The sequence below is a fragment of the Mobula birostris genome, chromosome 5 (assembly GCF_030028105.1).
Source record: "Mobula birostris isolate sMobBir1 chromosome 5, sMobBir1.hap1, whole genome shotgun sequence".
Taxonomy (NCBI): Eukaryota; Metazoa; Chordata; class Chondrichthyes; order Myliobatiformes; family Myliobatidae; genus Mobula; species Mobula birostris.
The window spans coordinates 185,573,449-185,601,086 of record NC_092374.1 but is presented as its reverse complement, the minus strand read 5'-3'; the positions used below and the strand labels follow the sequence as shown (position 1 = coordinate 185,601,086).

Sequence of the window (27,638 nt, the reverse complement as noted above, 5' to 3'; positions counted from 1 at the left end):
CAAGTTGTCAATATCCTCAACCGCCTCTTTGAAGCACGCCACTGATGAAAGTATGCCGGTTGCTCATGGGCAAACTCCACATACGTTTGGTTCCAAGGCTTCCTCAACTCTGGAAACCTTTGTCTGTACGGCTCCGGGACTAACTCATAAGCCTTAAGCACAGCACCTTTCACTTCACCATAATCATCTGCGTCTTCAAGAGACAGGACTGCATATACTTGCTGAGCCTTCCCCTTAATCACACTCCGTAGCAGCACAGCCCACTGATCCCTCGGCCAATTCCGATTACGGGCCATTTTCTCGAAATGTAGGAAATACCTATCAATTTCTGCTTCATCAAATGAAGACACTAACTTCATTTCTCGACTGACACTAACCCCCTAACCACGGTTTATCTCTTGAACGTCACGTTGCCATTTCACCCTCTCAAACGCTCTGTGTTTCTCTGCCTCTTCACTCTGTTTCTCTTTCCACAGATGCTGCCTGAACTGCAGACTGTTTCTAGCATTTTCTGTACTATGCTAGCGTATTGGTTAGCACAAGGCTTTATGGTACCAGCAACCTGGGTTCAAATCCCACCACTGTCTGTAAGGAGTTTGTACACACTCCCTGTGACTGTGTGGGTTTCCTCGGATGATCCACTGTCCTCCCACAGTCTAAAGGTGGTAGGTTAGTTGGACATTGTAAATTATCCCATAATTAGACAGATTCTATGAAAGAATTATCACCAACAGTAAAACAGAAGTGGTTATTTAATCAGCAATGATCATAAAGAGACATCAGGCAAAATGTTTAAAACACAAATATACAAAATATACATACAGTATAGGATTAAAATATCCCAATATCACCCTTCAATACAACATTCAAACTCATACTGTCATAATGGGGGGCATTGGGAATGGACCCAAATGCAAGAGACAGACACTGAAGTACAAGGAACAGGACTTGACTAGAGTTGGGGCATGACAGGATACAGACAAGGAGCAGAGACAAGAACACAGACTTGGGCTTGGACATGGACAAGACAGGGAACCCGGATGCGGAACTATGCACTAGGAGCCTGAGCTTGGGCTTCGAGCCAGACACTAGACAAGGACCCAGAACCTGGGTCTTGACTCGGGCTCGGGCCTCAGAACCAGGCAAAGACATGATATGACTACAGGACAGGACGTGGCTGGGGTCTTCAGACTTGAGCTTGGAGACAGGCTTGGGGTTTTGGGTCTTGGGTCAAGGGCACTTAGAGGCTTGGGTATGGACTCCGAGCCAGAGACTGGGACTTGACTCAGGCTTGGACTCCAGAACTAGGCGAGGACAAGACGAGGCTACAGGACTGGACATGGCTTGGGTGAGGAACTCCTGGGTAGGGTGAGAAACAAGGACAGGTAAAGGCACATGGACCGGACTTGGATAGGACTGGACTAGGCACAGACTGGACGAGGGCCTTCAGGAGCACGGAGCCTTGGACTAGAAGAGACAGAAGCACAGAACACAGAACTGGGACCCCTCCTTGGGAACAGGACATAGGGCTGGGACTCATATACAGAACACTGAACATGAAGAGATGGATCCCAACACAATATGGCAGCAAACAGCCGGATCCACCTAGTGAAGGTGAGGACACAGAGACAGTTCCCAACACTAGGTAGCGGCAAACGACCAGACCTACCTAGCAATGGTGTGGACACAGAGAGACAATTCCACATAATGAAAGACAGTTCCTTATCTTGAGCAAACAAGGCTCCAGTCTTGCTCTGGTGGTAAAACTTCAGCAATACAGGCAGGGTATCCAGGCTAAGTGAGCAGGCAGAGAGTCAGGTGAGGGGTAAAGACAGGGAGGGGGACAGAACAGTCCAGCAGGGAATCCCTGGTTTGCAGAGGAATTTATGTCTCAGCCCCAAAACGAGAATCATGTGCCTACACAGAAACTGGGGGAAACCAGAAACCCTGGAATAAGGAACTATGGTCGGACCGTGAACAGGAATACAGACTTCATGGACCGGACCATGATACATACACAGCTTTATTGCAGTTTCATTGCTTACTGTACAGAAATAGGAGGGATTTTGTGAGGAAATGCTGTACCTAGTATTGGTACTGGGGAAAATCACAATCCTTCTGGGATTTCTAAAGAGAGTCAAGTCAAGTCAAGTCAAGTCACTTTTATTGTCATTTCGACCATAACCTGCAGGTACAGTACACAGTAAAAACGAAACGACGTTTCTCCAGGACCCTGTTGCTACATGAAACAACACAAAACTACACTAGGCTATGTGAGACAGCACAAGGCTACACTAGACTACAGACTTGCACAGGGCTACATAAAGTGCGCAAAAACAGTGCAGTACAATAATTAATAAACAAGACAATAGGCACAGTAGAGGACAAATTACAGTGCAATAATAAATGATGTAGATGTCAGTCTAGACTCTGAGTATTGAGGAGTCTGATGGCTCGGGGGAAGAAGCTGTTGCACAGACTGGTCGTGAGAGCCCGAATGCTTCGGTACTTTTTGCCAGATGGCAGGAGGGAGAAGAGTTTGCGTGGGGTCCTTCACAATGCTGTTAGCTTTGCGGGTAGAGCGTGTGGTGTAAATATATGTAATAGCGGGAGGAGAGACCCTGGTGATCTTCTCAGCTGACCTCACTATCTGCTACAGGGTCTTTCGATCCGAGACGGTGCAATTTCCAAACCAGGCAGTGATGCAGCTGCTCAGGATGCTCTCGATACATCCTCTGTAGAATGTGGTGAGGATGGGGGGTGGGAGATGGACTTTTCTCAGCCTTTGCAGAAAGTAGAGACGCTGCTGTGCTTTCTTGGCTATGGAGCTGGTGTTGAAAGACCAGGTGAGGTTCTCCGCCAAGTGAACACCAAGAAATTTGGTTCTCCTAATGATCTCTAAGAAGGATCCGTCAATGTTCAGTGGAGAGTGGTCGCTCCGTGCTCTCCTGAAGTCAACAACCATCTCTTTAGTTTTCTTCACATTCAGAGGCAGGTTGTTGGCTCTGCACCAGTCTGTTAGTCGCTGCACCTCCTCTCTATGTTGACTCGTCGTTCTTGCTGATGAGACCCATCACAGTCGTATCATCAGCGAGCTTGATGATGTGGTTCGAGCTGTGTATTGCTGCACATTCGTGGGTCAGCAGAGTGAACAGCAGTGGACTGAGCACACAGCCCTGGGGGGGCTTCCGTGCTCAGTGTGGTGGTGTTGGAGATGCTGCTCACTATCTGGACTGATTGAGGTCTCCCAGTCAGGAAGTCTAGAATCCAGTTGCAGAGGGAGGTATTCAGGCCCAGCAGTCTCAGCTTTCCAATCAGGTGCTGAGGAATGATTGTGTTGAATACTGAACTGAAGTCTATGAACAGCATTCGATGGTACGTGTCTTTTTTGTCCGGGTGGGTGAGGGCCAGGTGGAGGGTGGTGGCGATGGCAACGTCTGTTGAACAGTTGGGACGGTACGCGAACTGCAGGGGGGTCCAGTGAGGGGGGCAGCAGGGTCTTGATGTGCCTCATGACGAGCCTCTCGAAACACTTCATGATGATGGATGTAAGTGCAATGGGATGGTAGTCGTTGAGGCAGGACACTGAAGACTTCTTTGGCACGTTCACGATGGTGGCGGCCTTGAAGCACGTTGGAACGACGGCGCTGCTCAGGGAGATGTTGAAGATGTCAGTGAGAACATCCGCCAGCTAGTCTGCACAACCTCTGAGCACTCTGCCAGGAATATTGTCTGGTCCAGCAGCCTTCCGTGGGTTGACCCTGCATAGAGTGTTCCTCACATCGGCCACGGTAAGACACAGCACCTGGTCATTGGGAGGAGGAGTGGTCTTCCTCGCCACCACGTCATTTACCACCTCGAAACGAGCGTAGAAGTTGATCAACGCATCTAGGAGGGAGGTATCACCAGCACAGGCAGGTGGTGTTGTCTTGTCGTTGGTGATGTCCTGAAAGCCCTCCCACATGCGCTGCATATTGCCGCTGTCCTGTAAGTGGTTGTGGATTTGCTGGGCGTGTGCATGCTTTGCCTCTCTGATGGCCCGGGACAGTTTGGCCCTCGCTGTTGTTAGGGCTGCCTTGTCACCTGCTCTGAATGTGGAGTCACAGGTCCTCAGCAGCGCACGCACCTCCGCGGTCATCCATGGCTTCCGGTTAGTGCGTGTAGTGATGGTCTCGGACACCGTGACGTCATCAATGCACTTGCCAATGTAGCTAGTCACTGATGCCGTGTGCTCCTCTAAGTTGGTAGAGTCTCCATCGGTTGCAGCCTCCCTGAACTTGTGCCAGTCAGTGTGCTCAAAGCAGTCTTGAAGAGCAGAGATGGCTCCTGCTGGCCAGGTTCTCACCTGCTTCTGAACTGGTCTGGAGCGTCTGACGAGCGGTCTGTTTGCTGGGATTAGCATAACAGAGATGTGGTTTGAGTAACTGAGGTGGGAGCGGGGCTCTGCCCGGTCGCGTCGGGAATGTTTGTCTAAACAATATCTAACGCGTTTGCCCCTCTCACTGCAAAGTCCACATACTGATGGAATTTGGGGAGCACTGATTTAAGGTTCGCATAGTTAAAATCACCAGCGACAATAAACAGCCCGTCAGGGTGTGCGTTCTGCAGTTCGCTAATAGCCCCATACAGTTCACAGAGCGCCTCCTTAGCTTTAGCACTGGTGGAATGTACACACTGACTAAAAGGACAGCTGTGAATTCCTGTGGTAAATAAGATGATCTGCATCCAACAGTCACAAACTCCACTAGCAATGAGCAGTAACTAGAGACCAGCACAGAGTTTGTGCACCATTCCGTGTTGATGTAAATACACACACACCCACTGCATTAGTGTAACAGACAGAGCAGTTTCAATACATATACAAAATGGAAAGGATTTCTGGGCTTGGGTTCATTGGTTTAGTCTGATACAACAACACAAAGGTGGGGTGGAGTCTACACACTGTCCTCAGTTTGACGAACAACAGACAGTCTGGGCAGGAAAATAACAAATTTGATGTAGATCCCACAATGATTGCAAATGTGATCAGTGTAGATGGGAAACAAGGTCAACATGGACTTGGTGGGCCGAAGGGCCTGTTTCTGTTCTGTGTGACTCTGTGACCCTTCTTAGGTGTGACCCTTCTTAGGATGGCCCAGGAGTAATAGTTCGATGTTTGTAGATTGATGAAGAAAATGCTTTTCACTGATGTGTCACTCCGAGTTGGATGATGCCGGCCTCATTATTATACTCAGGGTTAACGATCCGTGTATGAATGGGGATTATTGTCCTGAAACTGTGGTCGGGTGATTTCATTGCAGATTCCAGTAAACAGGTGAACAGAGGAACTCCAGTTCCAACTGACTACTGCGAGGGTACAAAGGGTAACTCCTGTAACACCGACGTGATAGAAGAGCAATGCCATGGCTGAGAGTGAAAATGGTGACATCGGGATGTTCTGTTTGATCTCTCTCAGCTGCCAGCACTTCACCTCTCTGCTATGACGGGAAGTCAGCCCCGACGGCACAAACAAATACAAGCCATAGGAAGTGTTGCTGCTTCACAAACAGATCGGAAATGATGGGAAAGGAGAGGGACTCAGAGAGACCTTGTCATTCTGGTGGGGAACATTAACCACAAGAGGTGCTTGTTGTACAAGGGGGCCTTGGTGACCCTCCAGGTCTACAGCCAGGCAGCAGCAAGGAGTAAAGTGTGAGATGTGGTAGAGATCAGCAATGAATGATCCCGAGGCGAGCAATCTGAGAGGCAGTGATCTTGTCACAAAACAACAAAGTTCATCTCATAACACAGTGACAATAAACCTGATTGTGGTTGTCTTCATCAGGCAAAGCAGTTGAACTGTGTGTGGGAGCCTGCATTTGATGTCCCAGATTGCAGTCAAGACAGTCTTCTGAAGCACATATTATGTAGTTATTGCACCTTCCAGTGATCTAAATCAGAGACAAACCCATAAGGTCTTGTGGTCTGAGCCCCTCTGGCATGGTTCCTTAAAATTATTCCAGTGTCAATGAGAATTTTGCCAGATTATCAAGGACTGAATTTCTCACCGGAAGCTGAGAGCTGAAATGAGTGCAGTGTTGTTCTCACTCAGGGTAATACAAGTTACAGCTACAGAGCACCATGTTCCCACTATTGGAGGGAAGGATTTTCCAGGCTCCAATCTACAGCAGGGACACAGAACCTGCCCTCACAGTCACCTCTGGAACTGAAGGCTGTCGTGTCCCTTCTAACTGACCGGATGATTTTCAGATTCAGCTTCATGATCTGGGCTGAGAGTTTGTAATTCCTGCACTTCTCCACGATGCTAAAATGGACAGAATGTGTTAGTTATACATGATGACAAATCTTCACTTTGTTCACTGAGATAAAGACAGTGGAGAGTGATGGGCAGAGTGGGGGAGGGGTGTGGGACAGGGCAGGGGAGGGGAGTGGGACGAGGGAGAGGCAGGGGTGACTAATTGAACATAACAGATGTTACAAAGGGTCGGACAGAGACAACCATTTCCTGCAGAACCAGACACAGACTGGGAGAAATAGTAAATATCCATAATAATGTCCAAACAAGAATGTAATGAAACACTAAGGGATACTGTCCATGAAATTAAATTTAACCAGATATTATCGACAGTAACGGATGTTATGATTCCCGCTAAACCGTGTGTCAATAAATGAGAGTGATGTTATAAATACAGCAGGAAGATTCCAATGAGTTTATACATGTGTGAATTGAGAGAGGGAGAAATAACAGTGAATTTACAAACTATTTAAACACAAGAAAACTGCAGGAATTTATATGAAGAAAATACCTGTTCTATTTCAGCACGGTTTTTCTCGTTAGTTCCTTCGTTTCTGCCTGTAATGAATGAAATAATCAGTTATAAATTCTAGATGAATGATATACATTGTCGAAGATTATTTGTTGCTATTTTAACCCACCATATATTCACAGCTGAGTCACAGACTTGTACAGCACAGAAACAGGCTATTTGGCCCATCTCATCATGCTGTGTATTTTCCCATCGACACCAATCCCATTTGTCCACGAGTTCCATACCCTTCTAAACCATGTCTATTTAAATGCCTTTCTAAATCCTTCTTGTAATATTAGACATAACATTTCCTCTTCTGTCAGTGTGTTCCAGATGTCAATCACTCTCTGTTTAAAAAATCTAATCCCACACATCTCCCTCAAAACTCCTTACTCTTCCCTTAAACCCAAAAGCTGTTTTTGATACCCCTGCCACACCACGGGAAATGATTTTCACTCCCTGTCCCATCTATGCCTTTCACAACCCTGTATACTTATAAAGGTCCCTCCTCAGCTGCCTTCACTCCAGGGAAACCAAGCCCAGCCGATGCAATCTCTCCCCATAACCAAACTCCTCCAATCCAGCAACATCCTGGTGAGTCTCCTCTGCACTCTCTCCAGTGCGACCACATCCTTCCTATAGTGTTGTGACCAGAACTACACACAGTACTCCCAGTGTGGCCTATCCAGTGTTTTGTAAAGTTGCAACGTAGAACACAGAGTATACAGCACGGGTACAGGCCCTTCAGCCCAACGAGTCCATGCTGACCACATTGTTCTCCCAGCTCGTAACAATTTACTGTATTTGTCCCATATCTCTCCAAGCACTGTCCCTGAATGTACCGATCTAAGTATTTCTTACATGAAAAGATTGTACTTCCCACAACTGCTTCCTCTGGTATTTCGTTCCATCTACTCACCAACCTCTGTGTGAAAAAATTGCTCCTCAGATCCCTGTTAAATCTTTCCACTCTCACCTGAAATCTCTGCCCACCCCTAGTTTTGGGCTCCCCTCCCTGGGGGAGGCTGCATCCATCCACCTTATCTATGTTTCTCATTATTTTAAACATTTCTATAAGGCCTCATTCTCCCATGTTCCAATCCGTAAAGACTTAGCCTGGCCAACTTCTCCCTATAACTCTAGTCTTGGCAATATCCTCGTAAATCTTTTCTGCTCTTGTTTTAGTTTAATTACGTCTTTCCTATAACAGGCTGAACAAAACTGTACACAGTACTCCAAGTGTAGCCCTACCAATGATTTATACAACTGCAGCATAATGTCCCAACTCCTCTACTCAATGTCCTGACTGAAGGTGGTCAGCATGCTAAATGCCCTTTTCACCACCCTGTCTACCTGTGACACCACTTTCAATAAATGATGTACTTGTTCTCCGAGGTCTCTCTGATCCATTACACTCCTTGGCGCCCAAATATTCAGAGTAGCAGTCCCAAACTGGTTTGATTTTCCAAAATGCATCCAATACCTTATACTTTTCTCTATTGAAATCTATTTGCCACTTCTCAGTCCAGTTCTGTAAATGATCAGGATCACTGTGTAATCCATGAAAACCTTCTTCACTATCAACATCTCCTCATTTTGAGTCATCTGCATATTTGTTGACCAAGCCTTGTGTATTCACATCCAAATAATTATATAAGTAACAAATAACAAGGGTCCTAACACTGACACCACTAATCACTGGTCTCCATTCTGACAAACATCCTTTAAACACTCTCTGGTTCCTACCTCTGAACTCATTTCAAACCCACCCAGGTTGTTCTCTCTGGATTCCATGGGACCTAAACTTCCAGATGTGCCCAGCATGTGGGACTTTGAAGGCTTTGCAATGGTCAAAGTGGACAATATCCTCTGCCCTACTCTCAGCTACAATTTTGGTTGCTTCTTCAAGGAACTCTAATATAATTTCCTATGCACAAAGCCATGTTGACCCTCCTAATTTCCTAACTTGAACTCTATCCGTCCAAATCCTGGGAGATCCTGTCCCTCAAAATTCCTCTCTACCATTGATGTCAGGCTGACCAGCCGGTAGTTCCCAGGCTTTTCCTTGCTACACTTCTTAAACAATGGAATGATGTTAGCATCCTTGCAGTCTTTGGGAAATCCACTGGTGGCTAACAATGAAGCAAATAACTCTCTAAGGGTCTGCACAATTTCTGCTATCGCCTTCCATAAAGTCAGAGGATATACTCAGGCAGACCCTGGGGATTTATCTTTATTAATGCACTGCAAGGCTGCAAATGCCTCTTCCTTGGCAATATGTAGCTTCTCCAACACATCTTCAGTTTTATCCCCTATCTCCTGAGTGAAAACAATATTCTCAGTAAATACCAAGGGTAAATATTGGTTACAAATACCACCTGTCTCCTACAGCTTGAGACACAGGCAGCCCTGCAAATTTCTAAGGGCCCTGACCTTCTCCCTACCCATCCTTTTACTCTTCCTATATCGATTAAACTTGGGAATTTTCCTTCACCTTACATGCCAGATCCATCTCCCACTCTGTCTTTGCCATCCTGATTTGGGGTGGCGCAGAGGCTAGCACGACATTTTACAGTTCAGCTGACTCTGGTTCAAGTTCCACTGCTGCCTGGAAGGAGTTTGTGCGTACATTCTCCCTGTGACCATGTAGGCTACCTCCTACAGTTCAAAGACATAGGTTAATTGGTCATTGTAAATTGTCCCGTGATTAGGCTAGGATTAAATCAGGGGATTGCGGGGTGGCATGGCTCAAAGGACCGGAATGACTATTCTGCATTGTATCTCAATAAATATATGAATAAGTTTCCATCTTAAGAGTACTCTTAATCTTTTGAAAAAGATCAAGGGACTCACTTGTTCTCAACCTCCTAAACCAATGTACCCTTCTTTTATTTTCTTGACCAGACCCTCAGTATCTCTCATCGATTAGAGTTCCTTAAATTTGCTAGGTTTACACTTCACCCGAACAGAAACGTGCTACGCCTGGGTTCTTGATATCACACACTTAAAATCCCCCCAGACGTTCCATTTGTCCCTTGCCCCTCAAACAACCTCTTCCAATCAGCTCCTGTTAGTTAGATCCTGGCTAATTTCCTTAAAATTAGCCCTGCTCCAGTTTTGTATCCTAACCTGTGCTCCTATGCTATCCTTTTCCATCACTACTTTAAAAATAAAAGTATTCTGGTCACCGAGGCCAAGGAGTCCCCTGCCTGCCACCTCAGATACTTTCCCTGCCTCATCTTCCAAGAGGAGGTCCAGTGTTGCACCCTCTGTCTAGGTCCCTTTACTCAGTAAACTTTCCAGAGATTCAAGATTGTTTAATGTTATTTCCTGTACACAAGTGTAAGGAGAACAAAATAATTGTTAATCTGGATCCAATGCAGCACAAAAAATACAAAATATGAAGAACATGTTAATAATAATAATTACACAATAAATATATAATACAGCTTATATACATAGATTGATGTCCATAAAGTGACAATGGGCTGTACATAAGGTGACTGATGGGAAATAATAAAGTAGTGGTGGAGTTAGTGGGTGGAGGTGTTGATCGGTCTTACTGCTTGGGGAAAGTAACTGTTTTTGCGTATGGTGGTCCTGGAAAGGATACTTCACAACCTCCTCCCTTATGGGAGTGAGACAAACAGTCCATGAGCAAGGTTTGCGGGATTCTTCATGATGTTACTGGTCCTTTTCTGACACTTTACTCTCTACATACTCTATGTGCTAAATGGCTGGTAGTCTGGTGCCAGTGATGGGTTGGTCAGTTTTAACTATCCATTGTGAAGCCTTCTTGTCCACCACAGTGCAGTTTCCGTACGCAGCTTATTAGGATGCTGTCTACTGCGCATCTGTAGAATGACGTGAACATGGATGTGCCAAGTCCAGCTCTCTTCAGCCTCCTCAGAAAAATGAGGCATTGGTGGTTATTTCCTGCCTGTGTAGGATGTGTTCCGGGACATGAGAGATTGTGTGTGATATGCACTCCCAGGAGTTTGAAGCTGCTCGCAGTTTTCACTGCTGTGCCGCCAATATAAAGCAGGCTACAAGTTCTTTTCAAGTCAATAACCATCTCTTTACATGAATATATTTCCTAAATTCCACCCTACCCAGGCCCTCAACACTCTTAGTGACCCAGTCAATACTGTGAATATTAAAATCTACTAATACAGCCCTGTGATTTTGACGACGGTGAGAAATTTCTATGCATAACGACTCCTCGAGTTCTAGCTGAATATTGAAGGGTTCATAATTCAACCCCACTAAAGTGACAATCCCTTTTTTCCTACATTTCAAACATACACTGGATGATCCTCCAAGGATGTCATCACTAATCACTGATGTTACATTCTCCCTTATCAAAAGGCAAACACTCCTCATTTACCTGTACCTCTGTCATGATTGTAGCATCTGTATTCTGGAGCATTGAGCAGCCAGTCCTGCCCTTCTCTCAGCCATGTTTCTGTTATGGCTGTAACATCCCAGTCCACAGACTCAATCTACTCGCTGATTTCACTCACTTTACCTGTTAATCTCATGCATTGAAAGTTTAGTTCAGCATTCTTTTCCTTTCCCTGACTATCCTGATTCATAAACTTGTTCTCACCTTACTGCTTTATCCCATGTCATGCTCCTGCACTGAAGCCCGTCCAACTTCCAAACATTCTTGCAAGAATATTGGACCCTCTCTGGTTCAAGTGTAACTTGTCCCTCTTCTACAGGATGTCTCCATTCCCAAAAGAGATCTAAAAACTGAATCTCTGCCCCCTGCTCCAGCTCCTCAGCCACGAATTCATCCAGCCTATCTTTCTATTTCTGACCTTGCCTGGTGTCCCAATGCTTATATTCTACGGCCCAAATTTTAAAGACAAGCATGCCATGTACATTCTTCTCCACACTATCAGCCAATGTTCCCTCTTCAAGGGAACTATGAACTTGGAACATTTCCTCCCACTTCCATCCTCCCCTTAAGTTCACTTGGTTCATTTCTGATACCACTCTTTCCTTTCTCGATCTCTCTGTCTCCATCTCCATGGATAAACTGTCCACTGATATCTTTTATAAACCTACTGACTCCCATGGCTATCTTGACTATGCCTCCTCCCACTCTGTCTCCTGTAAAAATGCCATTCTATTTTCTCAAACAACAGGAATTCTGCAGATGCTGGAAATTCAAGCAACACACATCAAAGTTGCTGGTGAACGCAGCAGGCCAGGCAGCATCTGTAGGAAGAGGTGCAGTCGACGTTTCGGGCCGAGACCCTTCGTCAGGACTAACTGAAGGAAGAGTGAGTAAGGGATTTGAAAGTTGGAGGGGGAGGGGGAGATCCAAAATGATAGGAGAAGACAGGAGGGGGAGGGATGGAGCCAAGAGCTGGACAGGTGATAGGCAAAAGGGATATGAGAGGATCATGGGACAGGAGGTCCGGGAAGAAAGACAAGGGGGGGGGGGACCCAGAGAATGGCCAACGGGTATATTCAGAGGGACAGAGGGAGAAAAAGGAGAGTGAGAGAAAAAATGTGTGTATAAAAATAAGCAACAGATGGGGTACGAGGGGGAGGTGGGGCACCAGCGGAAGCCAGAGAAGCCGATGTTCATACCATCAGGTTGGAGGCTACCCAGACGGAATATAAGGTGTTGTTCCTCCAACCTGAGTGTGGCTTCATCTTTACAGTAGAGGAGGCTGTGGATAGACATGTCAGAATGGGAATGGAATGTGGAATTAGAATGTGTGGCCACTGGGAGATCCTGCTTTCTCTGGCGGACAGAGCGTAGATGTTCAGCAAAGCAGTCTCCCAGTCTGCGTCGGGTCTCGCCAATATATAAAAGGCCACATCGGGAGCACCGGACGCAGTATATCACCCCAGTCGACTCACACACCTGGAAGGACTGTTTGGGGCCCTGAATGGTGGTAAGGGAGGAAGTGTAAGGGCATGTGTAGCACTTGTTCCGCTTACACGGATAAGTGCCAGGAGGGAGATCAGTGGGGAGGGATGGTGTGGACGAATGGACAAGGGAGTTGCGTAGGGAGCGATCCCTGCGGAATGCAGAGAGAGGTGGGGAGGGAAAGATGTGCTTAGTGGTGGGATCCCGTTGGAGGTGGCAGAAGTTACGGAGAATAATATGTTGGACCCGGAGGCTGGTGGGGTGGTAGGTGAGGACCAGGGGGACCCTATTCCTAGTGGGGTGGCGGGAGGATGGAGTGAGAGCAGATGTACGTGAAATGGGGGAGATGCGTTTGAGAGCAGAGTTGATAGTGGAGGAAGGGAAGCCCCTTTCTTTAAAAAAGGAAGACATCTCCCTCGTCCTAGAATGAAAAGCCTCATCCTGAGAGCAGATCCGGTGGAGACGGAGGAATAGTGAGGAGGGGATGGCGTTTTTGCAAGAGACAGGGTGAGAAGAGGAATAGTCCAGATAGCTGTGAGAGTCAGTAAGCTTATAGTAGACATTAGTGGATAAGCTGTCTCCAGAGACAGAAAGATCTAGAAAGAGGAGGGAGGTGTCGGAAATGGACCAGGTAAACTTGAGGGCAGAGTGAAAGTTGGAGGCAAAGTTAATAAAGTCAACGAGTTCTGCATGCGTGCAGGAAGCAGCGCCAATGCAGTCCCCCACTTTTCCTTCGCTACGTCGACAATGTTCCGTGCCTATTCTGGTATCTGTCCCCTACTTTTCCTTCGCTACATCGACACCCCATCAGGAAGGTCTCAAAGCTCTACGCTTCTTTTTGGATTCCAGACCTAATCAGTTCCCCTCGACCACCACTCTGCTCCGTCTAGCGGAATTAGTCCTTACTCTTAATAATTTCTCCTTTGGCTCCTCCCACTTCCTCCAAACTAAAGGTGTAGCTATGGGCACCCGTATGGGTCCTAGCTATGCCTGTCTTTTTGTTGGCTTTGTGGAACAATCTATGTTCCATGCCTATTCTGGTATCTGTCCCCCATTTTTCCTTCGCTACATCGACGACTGCATTGGCGCTGCTTAATTTCCCTGCAGGTACAGAAATCACCTGAATGCAAACCAAAAGTTCAGGACTTCCACACTCCAGCAGGAGTCCCAATCCCCATCAGCTCATCTACTATGAGATTACAGCACCTCTGGGTAGAACTTCCAACAGAATCCAAGAAAACCTGGGCCGGCTCTGTGCCCAATTGACAACAGCCAGTTGGGACAGAGTTGATAACATTCTGGAGATTTCCCCACAACTGTTCCCTTTAGAAGCTGAAGTGATGGTGAGACCAGGGGAATGTTTTCAAACTGATTGAATCCTTTAGAAAATGTTTTGATTTTGATAGTTACTGCAAACTGGAAAGGATCTGGATAACGTTGTAACAACTGTGACTGCTGATAGAGTGACTATGACCCAGACTGGAATGTTGGTCTTGCAGCTTTGATCTGAAATGTACAGAAGTGAGCCCACTGAGTAAATACACTGTTTTTCCACACACAATCCCAGTTTAAAGGTACATTTAACACAGTCATATGTCCAATAGCATTCATGAGACAAAACTTGTCAATCATTGTTCAAAGTTAACTTATTATCAAAGTACGTTATGTCACCATTTACTAGTATAAGATTCATTTTCTTGCAGGCATTCACAGTAGAAGAGAGAAATACAATAGAATCAGTGAATAACTACATACAAACAATCCGCAACTCTCCAATCCTCCAGAACCTCTCCCATCCCCATTGGTGATGCAAAGATCATCACCAGAGGCTCAGAAATCTCCTCTCTCACCTCCCACAGTAGCCTGGCATACATCTCATCTGGTCCCAGTGACTTATCCAACTTGATGCTTTCCAAAAACTTCAGCACATCCTCTTCCTTAATACCTACATGCTCAAGCTTTTCAGTCTGCTGTAAGTCATCCCTACAATCGCGAAGATCCTTTTCTGTACTGAATACTGAAGCAAAGTATTCATTAAGACCTCTGTTATCTCCTCCGGTTCCATACACACTTTTCCACTGTCACACTTGATAGGTCCTATTCTCTCACGTCTTATCTTCTTGCTCTTCACTTACTTGTAGAATGCCTTGGGGTTTGCCTTAATCCTGTCTGTTTCTCCTAATTTCATTCTTAAACTCCTTCCTGCTAGCCATATAATCCTCTAAATCTCTATCATTACCTAGTTTTTTTAAAACCTTTCTTAAGCTCTTCTTTTCTTCTTGACTAGATTTACAACAGCCTTTGTACACCACGGTTCCTGTACCCTACCATCCTTTCCCTGTCTCATGGGAACGTACCTATGCAGAACCCCACGCAAACATTTCCCTGAACATTTGCCACCAATCTTCCTTTTGCTTCCCTGAGAACATCTGTTCCCAATTTATGCTTCCAAGTTCCTGCCTGATATCCTTATATTTCCCCTTACTCCAATTAAACGCTTTCCCAACTTGTCTGTTCCTATCCATTTCCAATGTTATGGTAAAGGAGATAGTATTGTGAGCACTATCTCCAAGATGCTCTCCCACTGAGAGATCTGACGCCTGAAAAGGTTCATTTCCCAAGACCACATCAAGTACAACCTCTCCTCTTGTAGGTTTATCTACATATTGTGTCAAGAAACCTTCTGGAACACACCTAATAAACTCCACCCCATCAAAACTCCTTGCTCTAGGGGGATGCCAATCGATATTTGGGAAATTAAAATCACCCGTCACAACAACCCTGTTATTATTACACCTTTCCAGAATCTGTATCTCTATCTGCTCCTCGATGTCCCTGTTACTATCGGGGCGTCTATAAAAAACACCCAGGAGAGTTATTGACCCCTTCTTGTTCCTAACTTCCACCCAGAGACTCCATAGACAATCCCTCCAGAACTTCCTCCTTTTCTGCAGCCATGACATTATCTCTGATCAACAGTGCCATGCACCCGCCTCTTTTTCCTCACTCCCTGTCCTTTCTGAAACATCTAAAGCCTGGCACTCGAAGTAACCATTCCTGCCCCTGAGCCATCCAAATCTCTGTAAAGGCCAAAACATCCAAGTACTGATCCACACTCTAAACTCATCCGCTATGTTCATAATAATCCTTGCATTACAATAGACACATCTCAAACCATCCGTCTGAGCGCATCCCTTCTCTATCACCTGCCTACCTTCCCTCACACACTGTCTCCAAGCTTTCTCTATTTGTGAGCCAACTGCCTCTTCCTTTGTCACTTCAGTTCATTTCCCACCCCCCAGCAGTTCTAGTTTAAACTCTCCCCAATGGCCTTTGCAAACCTCCCTGCCAGGATATTGGTCCCCCTGGGATTCAAGTGTAACCCCTCCTTTGGAGATGGAGGAACAGAGGAACTGGTGAAGGGAGCAGGGTTTCAGATTTCAGGATAATTGGGACCTCTTCTGGGGCAGGTGGGACCTGTACAAGAGAGACGGGTTACACTTGAACTACAGGGGGATCAATATCCTTTCAGGGAGGTTTGTTGATGCTATTGGGGGGGCTTTAAACTAGATTTGCAGGGGGATGGGAACCATAGTGCCAGAGCTGACAGTGTGGCTGGGGTGAAAATAAATGATGTTAAAAGTTCAAGCAAATCCACTAATAGAAAGGTTGTGAGTGGTGATAAAAATCTTCTGAGGTGTATATATTTCAATGTTAGGTGTATTGCGGGGAAGGCGGATGAGTTGAGGGCGTGGATTGACACATGGAATTATGATGTTGTAGCAATTAGTGAAATTTGGCGACAGGAGGGGCACGACTGGCAGTTTAATATTCCAGGGTTCCGATGTTTCAGATGTGATCGAGGCAGAGGAATGAAAGGTGGGGGAGTGGCATTGCTTGTTAGGGAAAATATTACAGCAGTGCTCAGGCAGGACAGATTAGAGGGCTTGTCTACTGAGTCCTTGTGGGAGGAGCTGAGAAACAGGAAAGGTATGGCCACATTAGTGGGATTGTATTACAGACCACCCAACAGTCAAAGAGAATTGGAAAAGCAAATCTGCAGAGAGATAGCAGGCAACTGCAGGAAACATAAAGTTGTGGTGGTAGGGGATTTTAATTTTCCATATATTGATTGGGTCTCCCATACTGTTAGGGGTCTAGATGGTTTAGAGTTTGTAAAATGTGTTCAGGAAAGTTTTCTAAATCAATATATAGAGGGACCAACTAGAGGGGATGCAATATTGGATCTCCTGTTAGGAAACGAGTTAGGACAAGTGACAGAAGTCTGTGTAGGGGAGCACTTTGGTTCCAGTGATCATAACACCATTAGTTTCAACTTGATCATGGACAAGGATAGATCTGGTCCTAGGGTTGAGGTTGTTAACTGGAAGAAGGCCAAATTTGAAGAAATGAGAAAGGATCTAAAAAGCGTGGATTGGGACAGGTTGTTCTCTGGCATGGATGTGATCGGTAGGTGGGAAGCCTTCAAAGCAGAAATTTTGAGAGTGCAGAATTTGTTTGTTCCTGTCAGGATTAAAGGCAAGTTGAATAGGAATAAGGAACCTTGGTTCTCAAGGGATATTGCAACTCTGATAAAGAAGAAGAGGGAGTTGTATGACGTGTATAGGAAGCAGGAAGTAAGTAAGGTGCTTGAGGAGTATAAGAAGTGCAAGAGAATACTTAAGAAAGAAATCAGGAGGGCTAAAAGAAGACATGAGGTTACCTTGGCAGTCAAAGTGAAAGATAATCCAAAGAGCTTTTACAGGTATATTAAGAGCAAAAGGATTGTAAGGGACAAAATTGGTCCTCTTGAAGATCAGAGTGGTCGGCTATGTGCAGAACCAAAGGAAATGGGGGAGATCTTAAATAGGTTTTTTGCGTCTGTATTTACTAAGGAAACTGGCATGAAGTCTATGGAATTAAGGGAAACAAGTAGTGAGATCATGGAAACTGTACAGATCGAAAAGGAGGAAGTCCTTGCTGTCTTGAGGAAAATTAAGTGGATAAATCCCCGGGACCTGACAGGGTGTTCCCTTGGACCTTGAAGGAGACTAGTGTTGAAATTGCAGGGGCCCTGGCTGAAATATTTAAAATGTCGCTGTCTACAGGTGAGGTGCCGGAGGATTGGAGAGTGGCTCATGTTGTTCCGTTGTTTGAAAAAGGATCGAAAAGTAATCCGGGAAATTATAGGCCAGTAAGTTTAATGTCGGTTGTAGGTAAGTTATTGGAGGGAGTACTAAGAGACAGAATCTACAAGCATTTGGATAGACAGGGACTTACTAGGGAGAGTCAACATGGCTTTGTGCGTGGTAGATCATGTTTGACCAATCTATTGGAGCTTTTCGAGGAGGTTACCAGGAAAGTGGATGAAGGGAAGGCAGTGGATATTGTCTACATGGACTTCAGTAAGGCCTTTGACAAGGTCCCGCATGGGAGGTTAGTTAGGAAAATTCAGTCGCTAGGTATACATGGAGAGGTGGTAAATTGGATTAGACATTCGCTCAATGGAAGAAGCCAAAGCGTGGTAGTAGAGAATTGCTTCTCCGAGTAGAGGCCTGTGACTAGTGGTGTGCCACAGGGATCAGTGCTGGGTCCATTGTTATTTGTCAACCATATCAATGATCTGGTTGATAATGTGGTAAATTGGATCAGCAAATTTGCTGATGATACAAAGATTGGAGGTGTAGTAGACAGTGAGGAAGGTTTTCAGAGCCTGCAGAGGGACTTGGACCAGCTGGAAAAATGGGCTGAAAAATGGCAGATGGAGTTTAATACTGACAAGTGTGAGGTATTGCATGTTGGAAGGACAAAACAACATAGAACATACAGGGTTAATGGTAAGGCACTGAGGAGTGCAGTGGAACAGAGGGATCTGGGAATACAGATACAAAAGTCCCTAAAAGTGGCGTCACAGGTAGATAGGGTCATAAAGGGAGCTTTTGGTACATTGGCCTTTATTAATCAAAGTATTGAGTATAAGAGCTGGAATGTTATGATGAGGTTGTATAAGGCATTGGTGAGGCCGAATCTGGAGTATTGTGTTCAGTTTTGGTCACCAAATTACAGGAAGGATATAAATAAGGTTGAAAGAGTGCAGAGAAGGTTTACAAGGATGTTGCCGGGACTTGAGAAACTCAGTTACAGACAAAGGTTGAATAGGTTGGGACTTTATTCCCTGGAGCGTAGAAGAATGAGTGGAGATTTGATAGAGGTATATAAAATTATGATGGGTATAGATAGAGTGAATGCAAGCAGGCTTTTTCCACTGAGGCAAGGGGAGAAAAAAACCAGAGGACATGGGTTAAGGGTGAGGGGGGAAAAGTTTAAAGGGAACATTGGGGGGGGGGCTTCTTCACACAGAGAGTGGTGGGAGTATGGAATGAGCTGCCAGACAAGGTGGTAAATGCGGGTTCTTTTTTAACATTTAAGAATAAATTGGACAGATACATGGATGGGAGGTGTATGGAGGGATATGGTCTGTGCGCAGGTCAGTGGGACTAGGCAGAAAATGGTTCGGCACAGTCAAGAAGGGCCAAAAGGCCTGTTTCTGTGCTGTAGTTTCCATGGTTTCTATGGTTTATGTACAGTCACACCTGCCCCAAAAGAGGTCCCAATGATCCAGAAGTCTGAATCCCTGCCCCCGCTCCAATCCCTCAGCCACGCGTTTATCCTCCACCTCATTCTATTCATATACTCACTGCCACATGGCACAGGCAGTATTCCCGAGATTACTACCTTTGTGGTCCTGCTTCTCAACTTCCTTCCTATCTCCCTGTAGTCTGTTTTCAGGACCTCCTCCCTTTTCCTATCTATGTCATTGGTACCAATATGTACCACGACCTCTGGCTGTTCTCCTTCCCACTTCAGGATATCGTGAACGCGATCTGAAACATCCCGGACCCTGGCATCTGGCAGGCAAACTACCATCCATGTTTTTTTCTTGTGTTTGCAGAATCGCCTGTCTGACACCCTAACTATAGAGTCCCCTATTACTGCTGCCTTCTTCCTTTCCCTGCCCTTCTGAGCCACAGGGACAGACTCTGTTCCAGAGGTGCAGCCACTGTTGCTCCACCCAGGTAGGCCATCTTCCCCAACAGTACTCAAACAGGAGTACTTATTGTTATGGGGGCAGCCACTGGGCTACTCTCTAGTATCTGCCTCTTGCCATTCCCTCTCCTGACTGTTACACACTTATCTGTCTCCCGAGGCCCTGGTGTGACTACCTGCCTATAACTCCTCTCTGTCTCCTCCTCACTCTCCCTGACCAGACGAAGGTCATCGAGCTGCATCTCCAGTTCCCTAACCCGACCTCTAAGGAGCTGCAGCTCCACGCACCTGTCGCAGATGTGGCCCTCCGGGAGGCTGTGAGTCTCCCGGACTTCCCACATCTCACCCCGAGCACAGAACACTGGCCTCACACACACACACACACACCTTCTGCCCATATTCTACACAGATAATGTACCTCGCCTCGACCCATTATCGTCGAAGCCTTGTTGAGCCAAAGCCTTCCTATTTTGTCTCCCTCTACTCTTTCGCCCATTCTATAAAGCTGTCTTCTTTTTAAACTCTTCTCGCTGTTCTCAATGGCTGACGTCCATGTGCTTGCGCAGTCATGTCCTGATCAAACCACTGAGGAAATAACCATCTCCTTTTAAACTCTTCTCACTGGCTGATGTCCACGCACTTGCGCAGTTGTGTCCTGATTGGAGGTTTGCATAGAGATAGCCCAGGAAGTTATAGACCAGTGAGTCTTACTTCAGTGGTTGGTAAGTTGATGGAAAAGATCCTGAGAGGCAGGATTTATGAACATTTGGAGAGGCATAATGTGATTAGAAATAGTCAGCATGGCTTTGTCAAAGGCAGGTCATGCCTTATGAGCCTGATTGAATTTTTTGAGGATGTGACTAAACACATTGATGAAGGTAGAGCAGTAGATGTAGTGTATAGGGATTTCAGCAAGACATTTGATAAGGTACCTCACGCAAGGCTTATTGAGAAAGTAAGGAGGAATGGGATCCAAGGGGACATTGCTTTGTGCAGCCAGAATTGGCTTGCTCACATAAGGAAAAGAGTGTTTGTAGACGGGTCATATTCTTCATGCAGGTCAGTGACCAGTGGTGTGCCTCAGGGATCTGTTCTAGGTCCCTACTCTTTGTGATTTTTATAAATGACCTGGATGAGGAAGTGGAGGGATGGTTTAGTAAGTTTGCTGATGACACAAAGGTTGCAGTGTTGTGGATAGTGTGAAGGGTTGTCTAAGGTTACAGTAGGAGACTGATAGGATGCAAAACCGGGCTGAGAAGTGGCAGATGGAGTTCAACCTAGATAAGTGTGAGGTGGTTTATTTTGGTAGGTCAAATAATGACGGCAGAATATAGTATTAATGGTAAGACTCTTGGCAGTGTGGAGGATCAGAGGGATCTTGGGATCCGAGTCCATAGGACACTCAAAGCTGCTGCACATGTTGACTCTGTGGTTAATAAGCCATACAGTGCATTGGCCTTCATCAATTGTGGGATTGAGTTTCGGAGCCGAGAGGTAATATTGCAGCTATATAAGACCTGGTCAGACCCTACTTGGAGTACCCTGCTCAGTTCTGGTTGCTTCACTACAGGAAGAATGTGGAAACCATAGAAAGGGTACCAAGGAGGCTTACAAGGGTGTTGACTGGTTTGGGGAGCATGCCTTATGAGAATAGGTTGAGAGAACCCAGCTTTTCTACTTGGAGCAACAGAGAATGAGAGGTGACCTGATGGAGGTGTACAAGATGGTAAGAGGCATTGATCGTTTGGATAGACCGTGGCTTTTTCCCAGGGCTGAAATGGCTAGCACGAGAGGGCACAGTTTTAAGGTGCTTTGAAGTAGGTACAGAGGAGATGTCAAGGGTAAGTTTTTTTATGCAGTGATGGTGAGTGTGACGAATGGGCTGCCAGCGATGGTGGTGGAGGTGGTGGTACAATAAGGTCTTTCAAGAGATTTCTGGATAGGCGCATGGAGCTTAGAAAAATAGAGGGCTATGGGAAACCCTAGGTAATTTCTAAGGTGAGGATATGTTCGGCACAGTTTCATGGGCCAAAGGGGCTGTATTGTGCTGTAGGTTTTCAATATTTCTACGTTTTTTATGTTTCTACTGTATGTACAAACAAAGACAGACAAACAGCCAATTCAAAAGAAGTCAAACTGTGCAAATAAATTAAGCATGATTTGTAGAAGCCTTGAAAGTGAGTCTGTAGTTTGTGGCATTAGTTCGGAACTGAGGTGAGTGAAGTTATCCACACTGGTTCAGGAGCCTGATGGTTGAGGGGTAATAACTCTTCCTGAGCTGGCGGTATGGGATCTAAGGCTCCTGTACCTCCCACCCGATGGCAGCAGTGAAATGGTGGGGGTTCTCCGTGATGGATGCTGTTTTCTTGTGGAATCGCTCACAGATGTGCTCAATGGTGGGGAGGGCTTTGTCTGTGATGGGCTGGGCTGCATCCACCACGTTTTCTAGACTTTTCTGTTTGTAGGCCACAGTACCACAGCGACTATTTTAATGCAATTTAAGAACATTTGTGCACATACCTTTAGACACGATCCAGCAAATGAAGGTAATGAGGATGAAGACAAGAGCCACAATGTTACAAAGATGCAGGCGCCACCACCACTGCTTGTCTTCTAGAGTCCACAGGGAGAAATGAACAACAACATTAGAACTGTTTCAAACTGTTTCAAAACTGAAGTAACATCAACACAAACAGTTCTACATATGTTTCAATGGACAAGTGTTCCAGATAACAGAATCGATTATTATTGGTCAGGTTGGCTGTGATAATGAGACAATTCCAGCAGGGTAGAAAAGGACCAGGTGTCAGAGCAATGCAGTGAGGGAGGTTCAGAGAGTTCACTCCACTGTCAGTGTGTGGAGATCCCAGCAGAGACTAAAGACCTTGTGGTTAGTTCTGGAAATATATCTTCAAACCTGGGTAGCCATTATCCTCAGACCATGAACATGGAAATGGCAGGAAGACTGCAATCTCTCTGTGTACACACTGAGCAAATAAGACAAGACCCAACCCACTGTATTTAAGCTCAGTCGCATTATCTTAGTGGTCAAGTGCTGCAATTGACATGGTCTTGCCAGTGGTGATAATAACCAGTCCCAGCTTCAGCAATGGAGTTACACTGTTTGTCTGTGAACCCTGGCCCCATGCTGAATATTGGAACATTACGGCACCTCAATGCTCAAAGGTGTCAGGCGGTGACAGGTGATGCTCTGCTTCAAGGTGAAAACATGACAACATGGGGACAGGCAGGTCTGCATGAATGATTAGGCATTTAATAGTACATGAATGTAGGGGCTGCCCAGGAAGTTCATCACCAGATGAAAGGGATACCTTTTCTTCTTCATTTCAATTCATCCAGGCTGTTGCTCTTGGTAACACTTTTTACTGTTCATCTTCAATTATTCTCAACAAAGTTGTGATGTAGCTCAATGTTTTGCCTCCTAAACATCTTGCCACTCTATTAAAACCCACTCTTGGAACAGATTCCCTCTCACATTCTTTCCCACTGTATTTTCAATGCCCAAACATGTAAATGACTTCAGGGGTCACTCAAATCCTGAATCACACCTTCTGCAACATTACTGAGTCTCCTGACCCAATCTAACTGCTTCCTCGGTCACTCTGCATGGTTCACCTACCATCTCAACTCCTTCAGGTCCAATTCCCCAGGTCCCTGATGAAAAACTCATTTAACCCAACATTATCAAATCCAGCTCCACCAGAGGTCTGACTGTTCATCGTACAATCAAAATCAGAAGCAGAATCAGGTTTATCACCAGCATATGTCATAAAATGTATTAACAATACAATGCAATACATAATAATAGAAAAAAACTGAATTACTGTAATTAATATTCTGTATATTAAATCGTTACATTAAATAAGTAGTGCAAAAATAGAAATAGAAAAGTAGTGAGGTAGTGCTCATGGGTTCAATGTCCATTCAGAAATCAGGTGGCAGAGGGGAATTAGCTGTTCCTCAATCACTGAGTACATGCCTTCACGCTTCTGTACCTCCTTCCTGATGGTAGCAATTAGAACCAAGTATGATGGACACCATGTTTTAAGGCATCGCTCCTTGAAGATGTTCGGGATACTGTGGAAGCAGGTGCCCATGATGGAGCTGACTAAGTTTATAACTCAGTATCCTATTTCGATACTATGCAGTAGCCCCCACCCATACCAGATGGTGATGTGGGCAGATAGAATGCTCTCCACGGTACATCTGTGGAAATTTACAAGAGTTTCTGGTGACGTTCCAAATCTCCTCAAACTCCTAATGAAATATAACCACTGTCTTCTTTGTAGCTGTGTCGATATGTTGGGCCCAGTTTAGATCCTCAAGCAATATTGACATCCAGCACTTCAAACTGCTCACTCTTTCCACTTCTGATCCCCCTATGAGCACTGGTATGTGTTTCCTCGTCTTACCCTTCCTGAAGTTCACAATCAGCTCTTCGGCCTTACTGACACTAAGTGTAAGGTTGTTGCTGTGACACCATTCAGCTAGCTGATATATACCACTCCTGCACACTCTCTCATCTCTACTTAAAATTCTGCCAACACAGTTGTATCATCAGCAAATTTATAGATGGCATTTGAGCTATGCCTAGTCACACAGACATGGGTGTATTGAAAGTAGGTCAGTAGACTAAGCACACATCCTTGAGGTGTGCCAGTGTTGATTGTCAGTGAGGTCGAGATGTTATTTCCATTCGACAAAGATTGTGCTCTTCCAGTTAAGAAGTTGAGGATCCATTTGCAGAGGGAGGCACAGAGCCCATGTTCTGGAGCTTTTTGATTAGAATTGTAGGAATGATTGTGTTAAACGCTGAGCTGCAGTCAATAAACAGCATCCTGACATAGGTACAGCAATTGTATTGTCCAGGTGATCTAAGACTCTCGTGAAAAGCCAATGAGATCATGTTAGCCATTCTCCTATTGTGGACAGATTGCAGTGGGTCCAGGTCCTTGCTGAGACAGAAGTTAATTCTAGCCGTAACGAATCTCTTAAAGCATTTCATCATCATAGATGTGACTGCTACTGGATTATAGTCATTAAGGCAACTCACACTGCACTTCTTGGGCACTGGTATAATTGTTGCCTTTTTGAAGCAGGGCATCTTCTGTCTGTAACCAATGAGGAATTGAAAATGTCTTTGAACAACTAATTGGTTGGCACAGATTTTCAGAGCCCTGCCAGGTACCCTTTGGGGCCTATTGCCTTCTGAGGGCTCACCCTCTGGAAGGACAGCCTGACATCGGCCTCCAATACATAGTTCACAGTGTCACTGGGTGCTGCAAGATTCTCATAGCTCCTCCCTTTCAAAGCGAGCATAAAAGGCATTGAGCTCGTTTGGGAGTGAAACGTCATTGCCATTCATGATGATAGGTTACATTCAAACGTTATACTGTTGCAGTTATCTTTAATTCACCACATTTCCGTAATCCACCCTCTTGAAGTTTTCCAACAAAATGCATAGAACCCATGGATGGTTGTCATTGAACCTGTTCATCTGACTCTGTAGCTTCCCTCCCTTCCCTTTGCCCACTGCACCATCCTTCCTGAATGTTCCTTGCTGTCCTGACATTGAAACTTCATCTCTCTCTGTACTCTTAACACATTCTCTCCCCTATCTCACCTTACTCTCGAATCTTGACCCTGATCATTACCAAGTTCCAGTGCCTAATGTTAATGACATTGGTCATGGTTCCTCTCAGGGATTTTCCTCCTGATTATCAATCTCTCACCACAAAGTATTCCACTCTGGAAAAATAAAACCATAATTCCATGACATTATGACCCGATCAACAACGACTCTTCTCCAAATCCCTGAACACTTTGAGGTCTCCAAAATCCCTGGCCAACTTCCCCTCAATTTGAGGCTTTGGTTTGTTATATTGAGTCCCACTAGAGAACTAAAGCAGAACACATCAGGATCACAACTTATTGTGTGATCTCTGTAAATAACCTGCTCCTGCACAGCTCATCTACAGACTGTGATACAGGTGACCACTATCCACTCCATCAAGGTCTCTTTAATATAAATACACAAGTGGAGGGCAACCCCCTCCCATACCCACTCCTTCCCCCTGACCTGATCTCATCTATCATCTGCCGGCTTCTACTCCTTACCCTCTCTCCACCTTCTTATTCTGGCTTTTGTCCCTTCTTTTCCAGTCCTGATGAAGTGTCTTGGCTTGAAACATCAGCTTGAAATTTATCCAACTCTTCACCTCCCTCTCCTTATTCATGCCGCTCCCTGAATCCAAGCTCTTGTTCAAGACTGGAGTCACCTGGGCTGTTGCTGTTTTCTGTGACATGCTGACACATTTCATTTGATATTTTGTCTGTCAGTACCATGGGACATTTTATTACACAATTGTTGGTAATTGTAGCTATTGCTACCAGTTTTTGTACAATGAAAGATTGTATGATAAAGTTATTCTCAGAAAGCCAGGAAGTCCTTGAATTAATTAGCAAGGAAAGAGCAACAATATCTGGAAACTGTCATTTTATAACCTGTTCAGGACTGGGAGGTGGTGGTGTTCTCATGAGTTAACTGTCTGCGTTGGCAACACCAGTTTGTGTTGGTTACTGAAGAAAAAAAAAAGAAAATATTTTAAATATTGCTGCCATTCCCTTCAAATCCCGATCAGTTAGCGAGGCACTCACCAACCTGCAATCAAGTGTCAGGGAGAGAACCCCACATATCCAGCTCTTTGCAGATTTCGAATAGGCTGTTATCCTCCATCCCATAGTCCTCAGGAGAAGGGGTGTATTTTCCTCATCCTCACCTCAAAGCTAATTTGGTGTTATATTATGATTTGACATATAAATTATTATGGAATTGACCCTCCCTCCTCAGGGCCACTTCTCCGAAAACCCGCTCTGCAGTTGGGTCAGAATTGACTCCAGACATTCTGTGTCACCACTTCATATCTCAACCTGTCAATCATGTAGGAGAATTGCATTCCCGATGCCACAGGAATCCAGAGACTCTGTGGGGATGGGGGTGGGGTGTGTGGGAGGAGTTCATTTTGTCAACGTGAGTCACTTGGTATTTCTGCTGAAATGCAAGTTAGACAATAACAGGTACCTGGAGATCCTTTCCTTAACCAGCACATGAATATAATAGCATATGCTGTAGAAAACACCAGTCCCACCATCGATGTAACGGCAACTCCTACATCCTCTCGTCCGAGGCCTGCAATGAAAAACATTGAATAACTGTATCTGTAACCAGATCAAGGTCATAAGAGGAGAGAATGCTGCCTCTTGAACAGAAGGCTGATGCCCACATGAACTGAAAAACTCAGCTAATTTCCTGTGAAGAGGGACAGCAGTGAACTTCTCCAATTTCACAGCACCTTTCATAGAAACATAAAAAACCTACAGCACAATACAGGCCCTTCGGCACACAAAGTTGTGCCGAACATGTCCCTCCCTCAGAAATTACTAGCCTTACCAATGGCCCTCTATTTTTCTAATCTCCATGTACCTATCCAAAAGTCTCTTAAAAGACCCTATTGCAGGGGTCCCCAACCTTTTTTGCACCGCGGGCTAGTTTATTATTGACGATATTCTTGCAGACCTGCCGACCGGTGGGGGCGGGGGTAGGGTTGCCAACGGACAAGAGTAGCAGTCAAATACGTTGTGTTTGCCCTGAGAAAGACTACCATGACCATGGAGCCTTGCGCGGGCACAGTGTGCGCATGCGTGACATGCGCATGTGTGTACGTGCCGATTTTTTTCTACAAATCATCTTTGGCGATTCTGTTTAGTGAAACTACACTATACATATATTATTTCTACTTTATATAGGCTGTGTATTTATCATATCATTCCTGCTTTTACTATATGTTTGTGTTATTTTAGGTTTTATGTAA

The 27,638-nt window shown here is 45.3% G+C and overlaps 1 long non-coding RNA gene across 1 annotated transcript; it reads right to left on the bottom strand.

The window, feature by feature from the left end:
- Positions 1-789: 789 nt before the first annotated feature.
- LOC140197397 (uncharacterized) lies at positions 790-27,026 on the bottom strand. The gene is made up of 4 exons (XR_011885947.1): positions 26,849-27,026; positions 22,267-22,359; positions 6,807-6,853; positions 790-6,304 (listed from the first exon to the last, which is right to left on the bottom strand). It is a non-coding gene; the product is annotated as an uncharacterized lncRNA (long non-coding RNA).
- Between the last annotated feature and the right edge of the window lie 612 nt (positions 27,027-27,638).